The sequence below is a fragment of the Arachis stenosperma genome, chromosome 9 (genome assembly GCF_014773155.1).
Source record: "Arachis stenosperma cultivar V10309 chromosome 9, arast.V10309.gnm1.PFL2, whole genome shotgun sequence".
NCBI lineage: Eukaryota > Viridiplantae > Streptophyta > Magnoliopsida > Fabales > Fabaceae > Arachis > Arachis stenosperma.
The window spans coordinates 33,334,085-33,347,950 of record NC_080385.1 but is presented as its reverse complement, the minus strand read 5'-3'; positions in this window follow the sequence as shown (position 1 = coordinate 33,347,950).

Sequence of the window (13,866 nt, the reverse complement as noted above, 5' to 3'; positions counted from 1 at the left end):
CCCATTACCGACTTGATTCCCCAATGCCGCAGCCGTAGCCTGCATAGCAGCAGCCATGTTCTCTAGGGCAGTCATAAAGTTCGTGGGATTATTCTCAAGTTCCATGTTACTAGCCCTATTTCTCCCTCGACCGTGATCGTGTCGACGAGTCACCATCTGGTCCTTGTTCACATCTAACAAGTGATATCAAGATTATCAGTCTCAATATCGCAAGTCTAGTACTTTAAAGTCCCAAATGCATGCTCATGAACTTTATGCTATGTATATCAGGCAGATATCCTAAATAGCACATAAACATGACCTATAGTATGCTCAGAAGCATAGTCAGCCTGTCCCTCAGCATCTACAGGAACGAACTACTTTGATACCATAATGTAACACCCTACCACACAAAGTCTTATGCTTAAGTCATAAAACAGAGGTGGCGAGGTATTACGACCTCTAAAAATAAAATTTAGTACGTATAGTAGTGTAAAAATGTTCATAACTAGGAGCCTTTGAAGAAAAAGGGGTAAAATCAAAATCGATAAATCGAAAAGCGCAACTCTCCGATTGATAACGTAAACAGAACAGATATAGGATAAGCTAACACGATAAGATATACAAGAGAGTGCCAAAAATACAAATATCAAGACTCAGAACTCGGTTTGCGAAGATAATCGGTTCGAGCATAAAAGGTATACATACATATATAAGGAACTTCCCAAAAGACAACCCAAAAGACAATATACAGAACCTGTTTCTCCAAAATTGCCTTTAAGAGGAGATAATACAATCCCAAGAGCTAAGGATCTTCGCCAAAATAGAAGTCTCCAGCATGCCTCAGCGAGGAGCCTGACGTCCTGCATCTGAAAACCATAAAATCCGCATGGGTAAGAACTGGAGGTTCTCAGCATGGTAACAGCGCCCATATATCTAACATATAATGTCATAGAAAAGCCGGAGGCAGTTCTAGAACTTCCAACAGATAATTAAAGCTTAAAACATAGCTAAACCATAAAAAGAAAACAGGCAACTAACTAAGGATCTCCAGAGCTATCTAAAGCTTCCCCTTTCCAATTCCTCCAAACTTTCCAACCACCAATAGAACCAAATGCAACAAACACAATTATTACAAACAGAGAAATCACAAATAGTATTCAAATAGAGCAGATAGTCAAGTAGAATTTAGTTATGCAATCACTTAGGCAATCCAAACAAGACATATAAATGCATATGATGCATGCCTGTCCTAGTGGCTGATGAGTCTCATCTGTCGGTTGCAAAGCCAACCCGACATGTCCCGGTAGCTAACCATTAGACAGAACACCTAACACGAAGCAAGTGGGACAACACCTCAACACTTGCATCTTACCCGCATACCCGGAGCAGGGGATAACATCACCCTACCTCTTACCTAGGCAGTGTTACACTTTCGACTGGAGCAAGCGGCAACGGAACACAGCCCTTGCGTCTTACCCGCAGCCTTTCCGGAGCAAGTGGATAGCACCACTATATTTTACCCGGAGTCACATACAGAAACACACTTTCATTATCATTACCATTCATTTATTCATCCATTCATTCTCAATATATACCTGGAGCAAGTGGGTAACACCACTACGTCTTACCCGGAGGCACACCATAATCAAATCCAAGTCCATTTTCCTTATTATTCCAATTCCTTCATAATCACTAACTCATTAATTCATTTTCTATACATTCTCAACATCTCTATACTTCTTAATCATATACCCGGAGTGAGTGGTCATTTTCCACCGCCTCTTACCTGACACCTCTATCTCATTGAATCATATGCATATACATACTCCATTATAACAGATAATTCTCCTCATTTAATCACCAATAATATTCTCATTAATAATCATTAATGATAAAAGATACTAACAATTCTCAGCAACTATAATAATTCTCAACATTCATCATCAACTCATTAACAAACAAACACGGCATAATACACAACCAACCATAATTCACTAACAAACACAGCCCTTCGGCTCATGGCATACACAGCACCCCGCTATCTTCTTCCACAACTCATATCCTCATCATTAATCATAACTCATCACAATATCACCTTTCTTCGTCCATAAGTTACCCCCTTCCCTAGATTCTTCTCAATCACTAGGCATTTTACATTGGCTTAAGATTTAAAAGATGAAATTGGGGGTTTATAAGTGTGAAATAACATCTCGGAGGGTTACAAACTTGTTGGAAATGTGAAAGACTTAAAAACAAAAGCTTTAGAAAAGAACAGGGTTGCGTGCGTATGAACAGAGGTGTGCGTGTGCACGCCTAGAAGCATTTTCAGAAAGTGTGCGTACGCACATGCTTGTGCGTATGCACAGAAAGTTAAATTTCCAGGGTTGAGTGCGCGCACAAGGTGTGCTAGTGCCATCAACCGAATGTCATTCCCAACGTGTGCGTGCGCACAAGTTTGTGCGTACGCATAACTCGCATACCTTCGTTGGTTGTGTGTGCGCACAGGTTGTGCTAGCACTTCCATCAAAAGCTATGTCCCTGTGTGTGTGTACCCACGAGGCCGTGCGTGCGTACAGGTTCAAAATTTCATAGGGTGTGCATGCGCGCAGGGCTGTGCGGGTGCACACAAACCAGAAATCTCAAATTTTACAGAATTTGCAGAATTCAGATTTTTGGCCCAAACTTCCAACCATTATATCTCCTTCCACAAAACTCAGATTTCTATCAAATTTAAACCATTTTAAAGCTTATGAAATTATATTTCTTTTGATATTAAAATCATCAATTCGGAAAACAGTAGCTCAAGATATGATCCGTTGAAGTTTATCAAAATTCCATTTTTACCAAAACTCATAAACTCCCAAATTTCAAAACATACACTTCCCAATCCATTCAAAATCAACCAAAAGCTCAACCATTCCAACATCAATCATTGCCAATGCCACAAACAATCATCAACCGACCAATTCCACCATATTTAGCCAAATCTCATTTTCACAAATCTCACATCACAATCAGCATTTCATATCTCAATCTTGAAACAAATATTCAATTCATCACTCACCATATATAAATATACACATATAATTATCACACTTCAATTCATGCTCGTCAACAAGAGCCTCAACCCTATCATCAATCAAACATATTAATCCATATCACAAACAACATTTCATACTTTACCAACCATTATCACCATTACTCATATATTCCACTCAACCCAAATCATCCAACAATTACATCAACATTTCACAATCCCCAAATACATACATAACAATATAATTCACATCATCCATCAACTGCATCAATATTTCAAAATCTTATCCTAGGGCCACTAGCCTATGTTTTCACAACCACATTACATTTTAGATACAGAAAATCGAAACCATACCTTGGCTGATTCCCGTTCTGCTCAGAACACCTCTAATTTCAACCTTCAAGGTCCCCAAAGCCTCACCAATAAATTCCAAACACAAAGCTCCTTTCCAAGCTTTCCAAAACTACCAATTAAGCTCCAATACACATATATATAATGGCTAAGCCCCAATATCACACCAAAATACAATAACTCAATACCCAATACCTCAAATTCAACATTTTTACTAGGATTTGAGATCTCTTACTTACCCAAGGATTAAGAAAGCAAGAACAAAGGAGCTCCCAATTTCAACATTTTTGCCCAAAATTTTTGAAAATCAAACCTGAAAGAACAGAGGTGAAACCCGAATTACCTCTTGCACAACCTTATGGGCTTTGTAAAGCTCGACGTTACGGTCACGTGGCCGTAAATGATGCGTCAATCGGAGCTCCGGATCAAAAGTTATGATCAATGGAAGTTGAAAGTGAATAAGAACAAGGGTTTCATGTTTCCCGCTTTTTCCTTTGTGTTTCAGTGTGTGTGTTGTTTTGGAGAGGAAGAGAGCTGAGCTCTCTCAATAAATGAGGGCTTGGCTGGGACCTTGGGCCCAATATGGGTCCGTTTGGCCCATTCGGCCCAATCTTGGGCTATTTCTTTAAAATTGGTGTCAAAATTCTCGTTTTAAATTTCTCTATCATATTAAACTATGAAAACCTCATTTCTCACTTTCTAGAATATATTTTAATTTATGGGTTAATTATTCATTAATTAATAGGGTTTTACACAAAGTATATCATGAATGAAGAATTGGAAGAAGTTGAGCAAGCAACAAGCCCTCTTACCATTGATGATTCCGTATCAACATATGATCCTCTTGAGTTTGAGGAGTCTTCTCTCTTTGAATTGGAGGTTGAAGTTGAGATAGATTTCACATTGCCTCTGACTTATGACTTGAGCGATAGAGAAGAGCTAGACGAAATTGGTGAGGAAGAGGTCGAATTTGAAGAAGCATATCAAGTGGTTGAAGCCCTCAACAAAGAAGGACAGGAATGGAAATTTCTTTGTCAAGACGGTTGGAACCATCTCTTTCTAGGCCACCATTCATTCTATCATTCAAGTAGGTAAAACCTTTATCCTTAAGCTTATCTTTCTTCGCTCGAATATGGTTTGCTTGAGATGGATGGTCAACTTACGGCTCTTTGTGGATTTAAGAGTAAAAGAAAAATGGTTAGTGGTTGGAAACACTATCCTAGGTTCATTGTGGTTGCATCATCAAGGTTTAGGTGCAAGGGTTGGAGTCATGCACAATTGATTGGATTTAGGAGGATGTTCGGATGTCTAAATGAGAATTCTAAGTACTTATTACCCAGATGGAATCACAAGAACCAACTTAAAGATGGGTGTAAGAACAAAGTTTGGGATCCTGACATATGGATGAGTATTAATTTTGGGAGCTCTTGACTTGTGTGGAACTTCATCAAAGTTTGGTGTCTTTGGCTGGAAATTCTGACAATCAATGGAAGTGCAAGCATTGGTGGGGATTCAAGGAAGAATTCAAGCATAAGACACCATAGCAAGGGCATCCCCAATTGTCCAACTTAAGGACAATAAACCAAAGTGCTAAGTGGGAGACACCTGGTGTGCGAAATTTAAACTCGCACAACTGAACTAGCAAGTGTACCGGGTCGTCCAAGTAATACCTCAAGTGAGTGAGGGTCAAATCCCATGAGAATTGTCGGATTGAGCAAGCTGTGGTTATCCTGCAAATCTTAGTCAGGCGAATAGAAAGGTAGTTTTGATTGTTGTGGGTGCATGAACAAACAATAATAAGAGCGATAAATGGATATTGTAGGGATAGTGATAAGACGTCAGTTAAGGCTTCGGAGTTGCTTCTTCTTCTGAATTAACATGTCATACTCTCTACTTCAACGATGAATGATTCCTTCAATGGCAAGGCTATAAGTGATTAAGCCATGGGTCGTGGTCATTAATCTCCTCAGATCCAGACCAGACATCCGAACAGACTAGATCAATCTGGGAGAGGGTAAAGCACGCGCAAGTCAATCTCTTTGTTGATCCTACTCAAAATGCCACAGACAAGGTCGGATCTTCCGGATCAGAAACTGCTGCTTTTATGGTTCTAGCCCTTAGGGCCAAGGAATCTCAATTGCCCCTGACTAACGAGGTTATATGTCACATACCCAATTAGTCTAGATAATTCTGTTGGAACCCGTGATGCATCCTCAAGCTGTAGCTCAATACTATCCAGGTCAAGACTCGTAAGAACTTATGTAGAATCGAGATTCATAAGGATGAAGAACGACAATACATCATAGAATAGAGTCACACATTCATTGGAGTAGAAAAGTAATTGTATTAGGCCCAGTTTGGGTAAATAACTTAAATAAGTTCTTTTGAAAAAGGAGTTTAAAACATAAGGACTTTTATTAAAAGCAGCTTATAAATAAGTTATTTTGTGTTTGAATTTTTAGTTATAAAAGTACTTATTTTAAAGTTGTAGTGTTTGGATAAATAACTCAAAAAATAAATTTTTTTATAAAAGAGAATGAATATTAAAATAACTATGATAACAAATACTTTCTAATATTGAATGTTGATTTTACATAACCTAATCACTAATATTGTGTATGATATGATAGGTAAAAATAAAAAATAAATATAAAATGCGTGTCAATGTATATTTTATTGCTGTTTTTATTTTTTATTTTTACTCCTATTAGAACTCTCTTCTCCTTTATTGAGGTCAAGAACTTGTTATAATTAACTATGAAAATAATAATAAGCTATAAAATTACATATGAAAAAAATAAAATTAAAACTAAAATTTCATACCACACTTGAATACAAATTTAATAATAAAAAATAGTGATAAAATGATAAAAAAAAAATTTAGAAGGAATATATGCAGTAAGTTGTTCAGATGTAATATTGTCTGAAAATGTGGAGTATCAATACTTCCATCATATGTTACGTAAAAATGGTGAGACATGGAACATTACGTGAGAATGATGGTGGAAGGCCAGTGCTTCTAGCTGACCTTGTGTGAAAATGGTGATGAAGGGTCAGTATTTTTCATAGAGTCAAGAAGGAAAGTAGATTTTTTTGTTTTAAAATTAATTTTTTTAAGTAAGTGGTAGAATGACTTCTCGAGAAGTAAGAAGTCATATATTTCTACTTCTTTAAAAAGCTGCAAATTAACTTTTCGGAAAGTTAAAAGCTTTTTTTAAAATAGTGCCAAACACAAAGATTGTGACTTTGCATAATCCAAAAGTTAAAAAAAGTAGCTTCTGCTACTTCCCAAACGGGCTCTTAATCCATAGGAATCAGCAGAGCTCCTAACTTTAACCTAGGAGGTTTAGTTGCTCATACTGTACAGAGAATAAACTGAAATATTCGAAAGTGGTAAAAAAGAGATCCTGAACAATGGTGATCTCTTTTCTATATATACTAACCTAAAACTTAAAGAGACATTATATATTGCTAGAAAGCCCTGGAAGTTAGCTTTCTAAAGCCATTGAGAACGCGTCATTTGGAGCTTTGTAGCTCTAGAAATTTTTGGTTGAATGCATGGAGGTCAGAATTTGACAACATCTACTATGCTTTCCTTACCTCTGAATCAGACTTTTCCGGAACTTCACCAAATTCACCCAAAATTCACCTAAAATCATAGAAAAATATAAAAGTTCAAAGTAATATCAAAGAAGTGAATTTTGCATTAAACCCTACTAAAACATAATAAAACTTAACAAAACATACTAAAAACACTAAGAAATTGATGTCTAAAAATGTATAAAATATCCACTCATCAACACCCCACCATGGTAACATCTTTTCACTTTTCTCTTTTGTATTGGTAAATAATTTTAAATTTCACGATCTTTTAGTTTATTTAAGTTTGTTTAGTTGTTAATATGTTTAAATAATGATTGGTGATGTTTTGGTAAGTTTTTAGGTGCTTATATTGCTATTATAGTTGCCCTTCTCTTATCCTTAAAAAAAATTGCCCCTCACGCGTATGCATGGCTTCTGCGTACGCATGACCCCCCTCCTAAAAAAAATCATCAATGTGCTAGAATCGTGCGTGGACTGTGCCATCACACGGTCTGGACAGAAAGTTATGCCAGGATCGTGCAAAAACGGTGCGTTTAGCGCAATACCAGCGCACGCGTACGCGTGGCTTACGCATCTGCGTCAACTTCTGTTTTTCCTTATCATGTGTACTCTTGTTAGATGCATACGCGTCAATTGTTATCTTCCCTAATTCACTCGTAAGCGCGACCCACGCGTACGCGTGGATTCAAATTTAATAACCCTGACGCGAGTGCCCTAGCCCGTTCGCGTAGCACCCTCTTCTTTTCCCTTAACGTGTCTTTCCCTTCTCTTTGCCACAAACCTCCATTGTTCACCACCGCACCTCCACCTCCATGCCAGTCACTGCTGCGGCAAGCCTCGCCGCCAGTACCACCGCCAGCCACCACCACTTCTTTCATTCTCTCTCTCTTTTTCCCCTTATTCCATTCCCCCTCTAGTCTTTGAAAGCAAGCACAGAGTGCATCCCTTGTTTCCTCTGTTGTTTTCTCCCAGCCCTTCTTTTTAGTTTTTTCACCATCCTCAGCTGCGGTTAAAGCCACCTACGGACTAGCTGCGACCGATTCTGCCTCCACAACTCTTTCCCCTATCCAGCTTCCTGTCTGTTTCTACTTTTCTCCACAGGTTCTCCATTCTCCCAGTTCTCAATTTCTAAGTTCTTATTTTTTGTTAGTAGTTTAATTAGGTAATTTTAATTTTTGTTTAATTAGATTAGTTCAGAGAAGTATGTTATAGTAGATAGGTGGTTAGGTAGCTCTTTAGGACAATTGTAGTGGATTTAGGTTGAATGTTGTTGCTAATAATGTCTGAAATCGATGGTTTATTGAACTGCATTGCTTGAATGGTGATGATTATGGTATTATTGCATTAACTTGTACATTGCTGCTGTTTGTTACTTGTGCTTGTTCCTTGCTCAACTCATATGAGCTGATTGTGATTTGTGCTTGTTTAAATTGCTACTGTGTTTATATGAATTTTTGTTTTTGATTGAATGAATTCAGGAACATGCTATCTATTGCCAAAATGATGCCAACATTTTTCAAAATCTGTGTGTTAATTTGATAACTAAGTTGTCAATTATATTTGGTAATTTGTTGCTTTGATTTTAATTTGTTACTAAACCCAATTGGTAAATTTTTCGGCTAGTGTTTCTTTAATTGTGCTGAAGTTGATATACTGTTTTTATATTTATTTGTGCTGCATTGTATAATTGATTGCAACAAGGTATTATTTGACGGATTTCTGTGTCAAATAGACCTTTGTTGGCCAATTGCTTTTGAACCACCTCTTTGATTTAGATTGTCAAGTTTAGGTCAATTCTTTTGTTTTATGGTTTGATTTCAACTATTTTTATACAACTATTAAAGTCAATGCTTTTAAACTTTTCAATTGACCTAAACTGGTTAATTTGTTTAATTAAGGTTTGCTTTTAAATTGTAAAATTGGTATATTTTCACTTTGGTAACTATTCAAACAGAAAATTTTCCTTTTCAATGACTTTTGGTTACCTTCAGTGAAAAATTTCAATCTTTTCACACCAATTTTACAAATTTAGTGATCAAACACATTGATGATTGATTCTGTCTTATTGTGCATATTTTCTTCTCAGCTTAATCATCAATGCTTTCTATATATGCTTAAATGACATAGTTTACTTGGTTGAGTTACAATGTGCCTTACACATTTTTGAATTGGTCATTTCAAGTATGTTACATTACAGTGACATGAATGTGAGTTGACTTGTTTTTGAAAGCTTTTAAACATTTTCTTACTTTAAGAATCATATTTGCTATGCAATTGACAATTGACTTTCTTTCTTTTTCTAACTTTTGTTTTTTTCACACTAACCTTTTCTAATTTTTCTTTTTAATTTTCCTTTCCAATTACCCTTTTTACTATTCTTTTGATGCATAGCAATTTTGTTTCTTCAAGGACAAGTAACTTGATTTTCTTTGCATACGATTAATTGGAATGTAAATTCTAGCTGATTTTTATTCATATTTTCATCCCATTCTAAGTTAATTGTACTTTTGTTTACTCACTTCATGTATAAGCTACTATGTCCTCTATTTTTTGTTCTTGTCTGCTTATCATATTCTTTTTGCCTTGTATGTCTTAGATTCTATTTCATATCCCATTTTCTATGAATATTTTTTAGGATGACTAATGGGAAGGGAAAAAGGCAAGACTAAGGCCAACTCAAGTAAAAGAAAAAGAACACAGCCAGCCACTGAGATAGTGGATGAACATCTGTCTGAGAGGCAACTTACAGAGAAAGAGAAGGTTGATCAGAATACACCTTCTTTTAATCCAGTTAAGTTTTCCAATCTCTACTATGAACTAAAGTTTTCGCACTTTCTAGAAAATCGGAACCTTCATATAGAGAGGAAGCTAGAGGTACCACCCGACATGAAACAGTACACTGAGCAGCAAATCGAGCAGCGGGGTTGGCTATTTCTGGACAAAGAGCTGGTAAGAGTGAACGTATCTTGGGTCCGGGAATTCTACTGCAACTTTTACCAAGCAACCCTAGATGTGGTTTAGCTCCGAGGTAGGCAAATTCTGGTGACAAAGGAAGCGATAGAAGAGATCCTCCATTTGCGGCCAAAAATTGATGATAAAGATAATTTTCATAAGGCTGAGGAGGCAATTACACTTATGGAGTTTGATTGGGATGCCTTCCTCTGTACTATAGCTGTCTACCCTGACATTTTGTGGGCATATGAATTGTCAAAACCAACTCCATAGGGCATCAAAGTTGATTATCTTACAGTTGAGGGTAGGTTGTGGCAGCAGATTCTGAGTAACTACGTTATGCCTAGCACTCACGAGTTTGAGGTTCCAGCAGACATGGCTGTTCTTATTTGGTGTGCCTTGAAAGAAAAGGAACTGTTCCTTCCAAAACTCATCAGGAGGTATATGTCCCGGGTACATATTAGAGGTAGCTTGGCATTTCCTTGTTTGATCACTTAGATGGGTCACCAAGTTTAGGTACCCTGGGAGTAGGGGGATGAGAGACCGACAGTTGCCGGCTGTAAGAAAATTATTCCACACGGCAACTAGTTTGGAGATCATCCATTTGCCAGATACTGAGGTAGTCAGGCACTGACCACTTCTACAGAGGCAGCTACATCCTCAACTGCAGCAGGATCCTCAGCAACACCAGCAGCACCTTCCACACCAGCAGCACCATCATCTACTTCACAGCCGATCTACCATCTGGTACATCACCTATTCGAGTGTATGTATCAGATGGAACGTTGCAACAAGCGACATTATGTGCACCTGAGGAGGATTGTGACTTCTGGTGGCATTAACATTTTCTCTGAGCCCGACACTCCATCAGAGCAGTCTGATGCGGAGGAGGCCCAAGCTAATGAGCCGGCAGAGCCACAAGCCCCTGCATGATTTGGTGGAGATGGTGGCGACAACTCCTCTCACCCAACATGATTTGTTGAGCATCGAGGATGATGCTAACATTTAACTATGGGGAGGCAGTCATGAATCAGAGAATTTATTTTGGGTGAATCATTCTGTTTCCAGACACTTTTATTTTAATTTTCAGTACTTACGTCTTTATTTTAGTATACTTTTGGACTTTTGTATATATTGTTGATTTGAATACTCTTTAGTTTACCGCACTTTCTACTTTTGTTGTATATACTCTAGACTTTTACTCTGGCTTTGCATATCTTCTATGTTGGTGTATATATATATATATATATATATATATATATATATATATATGTATAGTTATTGTAGTTGATTAGTTGTGATTGGAAAATTCGCATAATTGAACCTAGTTTTTTTTATATTCATGATGAATTGATTTGATTGAAAGTAGGAAATAAACTAAGGATTTTTTACTTTTTATAACCCAATCACATCATATTTTTTATATAGAATAAATGTTAGTCAATTCAATAAAATTTTCAAGAAATTTTTTTTATATAGGACATTGAAATTCAAATTGGACTGAGTTGAAAATTTTTCACTAAGACTTGCATGATTCATATATTGTGGAACATGATTTTTGAGTTAAGAACACATAACCATGTGAGTTTTGAGCCTAATTGTATGATATTAACCACTATTTTTATTCTTGTGTGTATTATTCTCTTTCTATGATTGTAATCTTTGATTTATTTGATTCTTTATGTCCATTATTTTCTGTATGAATGCATTTATATGATTGAGGCTATTATTTTATTTAGCTCACTTACCCAAATAGCCTACCTTTTTATCTTCCATTGTTAATCAATTTGGAACATATTTTAATCCTCTTTTGTTCTTCATTGTAGCATATCACTACCCCTAAGTGAAAAACAATAACAATAAATGTCCTTAATTTAGATATTTGATTAACTTAGGCTAGTGAGAGTGTGTATCATTCAAGTGTGGGGAATTTTGGAAACATTAGTAAAGATAAGAGTATTTTTTGTACTTTTGTTGAGGATCTTGGGAATTGGGTACATATTCATGCATTATATGTTTAAACCATATGCATTGATAATTTTGTATATATTTTGTTTTAGAAAAAAAATAGAAAAAGAAAGTGATAAAAAAGGGGACAATGTTAACCCCAAGGTAAAGTAATAAGAATAATGCATATGGGATGTAAAATGAAAAGAATGTATGAGTGTGTAAAAAAAGTGAAGAATGGATAGTTAAGTTTGCATTTTGAATTAAATAGATTGTTGTGTGTTAGGTGAGAGTTTAAGTTAATCAAAGATTCAAAATTTAAACTCACTTGACCATATGCATCGCTACCCTTATGCTAGCCCCGTTACAACCTATGGAAAAGCCCTCATGATATTTGTATGCATGCATTGAATAATTGTTGATTGCTAGAACAAAAACAAATCTTAGAAAGTGATGCGTGAGCATCCTATACACTTTTTACTAGCATTTTCTAGTTGTTTTTAGTTAGATTTTATTTACTTTTACTTGATTTTAGTGCAAAAATCCTCTTTGGACACTACTTTGAGTTATTTTAGTGTTTTTATGATTTCAGGTGAAATTCGGAATAATTTGGAGAGTTTGGAGCTAAAAAGAAGAAACGCTGCCAGCACCCTGTAAGAACCTGATGTTTGGTAAACAGACTTTTCAGGCTATTTTTAAATTTATTTCGTAAAATTCTAAACCACGGTCCAATAAGAAATATTAAGGCTGGCCCAATGGTAAACAAAAAAATGAAAAAAAAAGGAAAAAAGAAAGAAAAAATTAAAAATTAAAAATTAAAAAGAAAAGATGCCATTATAGTCAAAATTGACTTTATGAGGGTAATTAATTCCCCCTAAGTCAAGTTTGACTAGTAAATAATAGATATTATATTATTATTGGTTTATTTTCTCACTATAGACTTTTTGAGTCGAAATTCACTTTTATTGACGATTTTGCATGCACCGAGAAAAAAACTCTTGTAACCGAAAATTTCGAAACCAGGGGTAAAAATAATTCCTACCTTGATAATTGTGTCCCAAGATTAATATTAGCCATTCATTTATGATTTATTTCTTTAAGAATAAATCTTAGCCATTAATTATTTTACCACACGGTAAAATTTACTCCGAACTGAATTTTTGACTAGTATTCCGCAAACGATTCCTAGAGACCCCAAGTCTTTTTACTTGCCACCCAAGTAACTTGTCTCTCCTTCTTAGCCTTTAGGATGAGACTATCTCAGCCTTTCACCCCTCTCTGCTGTTCTTTTAACCTTAAGTAACTAACTGCAGTTAACCGTGGATAAGCTCGACACGTAAGCGCGAACTAAGCTTCCTCGTTTTCACGCCCCTTATTCATTGAATCTCAGCCATTGACCACGAAAATTCCAGCCCCTTTTACCATCATAAATTCACTAAGACTTTGATTTTTAATTTAAGGAAGCATTTGCCACAAAATTTACAAAATACTTTACACATTTTTATATTCTTTTGACCAAATTCTTGAGAGAGAGAGAGAGAGAAAATTATGCACACTACCTACATTTTCAGTCTCTCATTTCACTATTCATACACTATTCTTCAAGTGTTCTTTAAGGACTCAAACCAAACAAGCACAAACTCTCCGTTTTCGCCAATCTTTGCGTTTATACTGAATTCGGCTAGGTAAACTCTTGTTCTTTCTCCTTTTCTTTTTCTTTTAAAAATAAACAGTAACCATGATGAATTCTTACTCTCTTCTATGTATAGAGAACTCCTCTTGAAGTACCCATGGAGCATGCCTATGGAGTTAAGGAGTTTCGAACTCACCATGGTTGAATTTTGACGTTTTGCGACACTTTAGGCCCAAAAACGAAACTCACCACCACCAGCTGTGTTTCTGTCCTTCTATGCACGTTTTCTAGTGTGAGAAAGGTTTACTGATGAGCGGATAATTTATACGCTTTTTGGCATTGTTTTTAGGTAGTTTTTAGT